Source organism: Rhinichthys klamathensis, unplaced genomic scaffold (genome assembly GCF_029890125.1).
Source record: "Rhinichthys klamathensis goyatoka isolate OS25496 unplaced genomic scaffold, OSU_Roscu_1.1 h1tg000035l_1, whole genome shotgun sequence".
NCBI classification, from domain to species: Eukaryota; Metazoa; Chordata; class Actinopteri; order Cypriniformes; family Leuciscidae; genus Rhinichthys; species Rhinichthys klamathensis.
In genome coordinates this window covers 1,070,412-1,076,411 of record NW_026606583.1, presented here as the reverse complement: position 1 = coordinate 1,076,411, position 6,000 = coordinate 1,070,412, and positions in this window count along the sequence as shown.

Sequence of the window (6,000 nt, the reverse complement as noted above, 5' to 3'; positions counted from 1 at the left end):
CTTCCCAAAACAGGAAGTTGTAATACGTCGGCGTTTGTCAGTGACGCCATCACGGTGCGTGCAGTCTATGGGTGCGTGTGCGAAGGCCCTGTCCCAAATGGCACACTTCATGTGCACTTTCGGTCTTGTGGACTTACAATGGCTGCCGCGTGCGCGTGTCCGTTAAGTCCGTGAGACCGTAGTGTGTCCCATTTGTCATTTTTAGATCTCAGAAGGGTGCTCGCGAGCGCCCCCTCTGCGGTCGATTTGCGCCCTTGATGCGCACTTTTGCCGAGCCCGCGCTGATGCGGACTCCACAGCAGACTTCTTCCCGACATTCAAACCGGCGTTACGTCTCGAAAGTGCGGACTCAGAGGAAGACCGCGAGTGCTTAGGGTTCCATTTGGGACAGGGCAATAGACATAATAAATACACAGTAGTGATGGCGGATCGATCCTAAAGTATCGATACTTCGATTCTGACGTTGTATCGAAAAGGATCGATCCTTACATAAAAATATCGATGCAAATGTGTATTTTTTAACAGTAAATTTTTATTAATTTAGCACGCAATTCAGTGCGTAAAATAAGTTTCTAAGGGGAAAAATAAGCAAATGTTAGCGGGTAATTGTGTAGGATAGAACCTTTTCTCCTAGTCATCTGTATAGGGATCTCCCAGTCACGTGACCCCTAGCCGCGCGTCAGCCATTTTGACGGAATACATCCGTCAGCTACTCAACGGCAATAGCCGTGGGTAATATATATTATTAGTATATTATTATACTAATGATATAATTATTTGTATATTATTATACTAATAATATAATTATTAGTATAATCATTTTATAATTAGCCTAAATATTGCAATACTTTGCGCTACAGTATTGATATTGCGTGTATAATATGGTGTAATAATATATTATTAGTATATTATTATACTAATAAAATAATTATTAATATAATTAGCCTAAATATTGCAATACGTATTTGCGTGCGCAAAATATCTCCATACTGAACAGAATCGATTTTTTCCCCCCACTATCTATTATTAGCGCAGCGGCCGTCAGACAACTCTTCATCGCACTTATTATTAGCATCACAAAAAGAAATATACAAGAGGAAGATAAAGGAATTAGGAATCATAGATCCATGAAGCACCACAAGTTCTTTTTACAGGCATTAAATGTGTAGGAAAAACTTCCTGACATTGAGGTGATGGGAAATTCGGATCATTTTACTGACTCTCCTGTTCGAAGTCGTTCATCAAAATGAACGAATCTTTTTTCGAGTCATTTCGTTCATTCAAGTCAAGTGGCTTTAAACGTTATACTTCTAACCGCCAAATTCCCCGAACACATATCCACCTATTATTTAGCGTGTAGCCTAATACGCACGCATCCCCATCCCTAATCCTACCCAAGAGATTACAGTGCGTAGCATATGCACGCAACAAAAAAAACATTTTTGGCGTATAAATAGCACGATAAATTAAATTCGTGGTATAGATACGCACGTTCATGAGATCGTGTTGGACAGACGCAATGAACGAATCGTTCATGAATGACAGCTACCTTATTCACTTACCATCACGCTACACCGGAGCTTCATTAAAAGCATACAAAAGCTATCGATATAACGAGTCCGGATGGGTCAGCAACTCTTTGATTTGGACGTCAGCGGGGAAGGATTTTTAAATCATCACCGCAAAGGTTGGTCAATGTATTTTTATCACCAAATTATAGTAACTTACCTGTAATAATTTTTAAACTGAGTTTACAGGGAAAAACACAAAACAAAATCACCAACAAGATTAAGTGTATCTTAAATGAATTTGTTGAATCTAGTTTGATCCAAGAAAAACTAAATAATACTTTTTTTATACTTGTAACGTTAACTAGGCTACCATGCAGTGACACTGTAGTATGATAAACTGTCATTGAGACTGTTGTCTCAACCTGTGTTTCTAACGATTTAAAGAAGTGTTAAATAAAATACAAGATCAGCTTTTGGTATTTGAAAATGATAGAAATATTTTGCGACGAGCTGTATTATCACCGGCGGTTTAGCATTTTCTATACCGTCAAGATGGCTGCTCCAAATGGCGTGACGTCACGCGGGACGACCCTAGAGACGAACCCAATCAATCACAGAGAGCGTTCGATGCTGGTGCTTCGCTGAGCTCACAGGCCCAGTGCGTTTGGGAAACGAAGCCTTGCTTAGATGACAATGACAGAGAAACAATCGGGAGTTATTTCGCAATAAACAAACCAAAACTGTAGGCTACATAACGGTTTAAAATGTTGACGTCAGTAAGATCTTTTTTATGAAATTAATATTTTTTATTATGTCTATGGGCCCCACTCCCAGTTAAATGTGTCGAACATGGTTAAGTCGCGTGCAGCGTGCGTGAGACTGAGACACTGAGATTAGTCAAAGGAAACACGGAGAAAGCAGATCAAGAGGATCCACAAAGGAATGAAAGCAGAGGATCCACAAAGGAATTACGTTTTCTAAAGGGTTGTTGTTAACATGATATTCTCGGGGGAAAATAAGCAGCAGTCAACTAGCAGTGCAGCACCGTAAAAAATATGGACAAAGCGTCTGTGACGTCACCCATAGACTTTCTGAAGAACGGTTTTGAGGCTGTTTATGGGGGGTATGGGCGGTGCCATCTTGGAAAATCTTACGATATTTCAAATACAAATGTTCAGAAAGGATACAGCGGTGGTATGATGTGTTGTGTCAGATCATGGCCGAGACGTCAAATTTCAGGAATTCCACTCGGCGCAGCCCGTTATCAGCTGTCAATCACGCGCTTATTTGTCATACATTTTATATCTAAATACGATCTAAACTACCGAGTTAGAAAAAAATTCACCCCCCTCACAGTTGTCACTTGTCAGGCACTCGGGACCTATCCAAAAATACAATAAAAGTCCATAGGACCAACATGTAAACATATAAATTTATGCTGTGAAAACGGACATTTTAACATGCGGTCTATGGATATTTGCTCCCTTTTGGGACCTCCCTCTAGCGGATTTTCGATGTATTGCAGTTTTTCGCACTTCCGGGTAGGCTTCATTTTTCAGATTAGAATGTTGCCGCTTGTGCAGCACCCGTAGGCTACAGTTTAGAGGAGTGCACGTTCGCAACGGGAAAGCATGAAGCTTAACTTACTTGACAACATCAGTTCATATATCAATATCGTAACGAATAGAAATAACCTTAAATAATGTATGGTTATCTGCATCTTTTCGTCTCTTATGTATAGTTACTTTTTAAACACGAAAATCGCATTCAGCATGATATGCAAGCGGTTGCCGTGGTGAACAACCTGCTTGTTAAAGCGAATCTATAATCCTGTATCTGAGGCAAAATTACTAAATATGCAGCGCAAGTTATATATTTCTAACTCCAAACATTAGCCACTGAACAAGCTTATAAAATCTTCTTCAAGGCTGTTCTGGTTGCATTTGAGGTACAGGTCATGGGGTTTCTCAGATTTAGCTTGAGACTGGTATAACAAGCATTCGCCTCGATAGTAGTCGTTTCTCTATGGAGCCAGATCAGACTCATTAATAATTCATGCAAAAAACATGATTCACACATGCGTAGACAATTTCACATGCGTGAAACCTAATTCACGTACACACAAAAAAAAATCACGTGCGTGAAAAAAAAATATATTCACAAAAAGCAATTCACATGCGCAAAATAAAATTATATATTCATAAAATACATTTCACAAATGCAAAACACAATTCGTAGATATACAACTGTGCACAAAAACCTTTGAATGTTTAAAATGTACGAGTGTGTCCTTGAATTTGAATGTGCAAATCGTCATTCACGTACGAATCGCCTTGGATGTGTGCACGGCCGCATTAACAATAGGGCTAGGCGGGGCTAAAGCCCCGGGGCCCGAACAAGGAGGGGGCCCGTGATTGGCTGTGGAGCAGATACTACTAGCCATCTGATTGCCAAAGCCTTACAACGCAACGCCCCCCACAAATTAGCCCTGTTATTTAGTGCTTTACCGAATATTCCATGCATTATCATGGAATCACTATCATTAATATTATAGTGACCGTTCGCAAAGACCCGCCTTTTTTAGTTATACTTCTGTGTGACAAGCCAGGCGGCTCTCACGAGTCACGCACATCGTGTTCTCACTCACACACTGAAAAATAAATCGCGGGGCAAAGACTAACGTTACACAATTGACTACGAGAGAGAGTTCAGAGCAGCTTAGCCTACTGTTGATATGAAACAGTCTCAACTTTCAAATATTGTAATTTAAATAATTTAAGCAATACCGTTTTCAAGTTCAAGTCCACCGACGTTCATCTACTGACAGCTTTGTTGTCGGACAAAATTGCGTATTCGGCGTTATGATTGGCCAGGTCGCCTGTCAATCAAACCCCCGTGGGCAGCAGGACAGGGCATGGTGAAATGAAACGTCACGTTTTAATTTAACATAATACATTTATTCTATATTTAATTTGTGAACGATCGACCTGCTGCTGCACATAGGCCTAGATGGCTGCCTGGAGTGCCTGCGCCTTATTAGAATATAGCTACGCATCAACCAATAAATCGCCTCCACCCTTCACTAGACTATTTTTTAAAACACAGCGTCATCGTCGACCCCACAAATTTTCGGTAAGTTTGATTATTAACTTGATGGATGTTTGATCTTGCTTTTTGTGTTTGATCAAACTCTATATTCGCCTAAAGGGCTGGCGATAATATATCCGGTAGAAATATGTAAATTTTGCTGAGACATCATGATGTAAGTTTATAAATTAAACGCGTTTTTAATCATTGTGGTTTGGATACAAATTATTTTAAATGATGGTGAACTTGAGGCGGTTTTGCACAGCGCACTTGAGTTCCGACCCTGAGGTCTTAAAGTGACAGTAGCTGCAAATAAAGCTGCTGTCGCCATTTGTGTCCATAATGTTAATCAAATATCAGAAAGAAAGTAATTTACTGCCCTTGAATGAATCACTTTTGTAAAATTAATAAGAATGAATGTTGAATTTATAGTGAAAACTATGTATTGTATATTTGATTACTTTATACAATATAATATTATTCAGTGCTTTAAGTTTTTCATGGTCGATTTCTTATGTGCCTTTGTTCTATTGTTATTTGTGACTCTTGTCATCGGTAAGCTTGAGATTCTTTTCTTAAGTTACTATTATTTTTTGTGATATTGAAATTGGTCACAAGAATTATGAAATGTTAGTGCCATTAAATTTTGATATGATAAAAAATCGTTTTAAAAGTAATAACTTAACTGTGATGTATATCATAGATGGATAAAATGACTCGTATAATGATAGAACATTTAGCTCATGTAGTTGGTGACCTGTAGTGGTGGGGGGCCCTGCAGTAACTCATAGCCCCGGGGCCCAGTGAGCTCTTAATGCGGCCCTGGATGTGTGTGTGTGTATTTTTGAGACTTTCCTGGCAGCGCTTCACTCGTAACACAGAGCAGTCGTACTCTTTAGCCAATCAGATTTAAGCTCATCAATCGACCAATCAGTATCACGTGAGGGCGGGCCTACCTGCATGTCACGTCATCAGCTTTCGACCAGTTCATGGCTGAGCAGAGGTAAGTGCAGTTAATCGTTCATTTCTGTGTTAACTGAAGTTAGAGATCAGTTGAAGCATAGTTTATGAACTATTAACTGATGTAAGCAAGTGTTGTTGTAATCAGATGTCCCATATCGTGTCAAAAATGAAGAAGAATGATGCTTGTTTTGTTGTATTTTATCTGTACAGACAGCTCTCACAGCTAATCATCACGCTAATGATGGCAAAACAATCATCTGTGGTCAATACCCACCCTAGCTCTCTTAGCACTGGCCTCATCGAGATTGTTCTTATAATGGTGAATAGACCTATTTTAATGAGCACCCAGTGTTTATTTGCCATTTGTGTATGTTGTTAAATTATTATTAACACTTGTTTCCCTGCATTTTTCAGGATTACTCACCTTTGGTGTGTCACA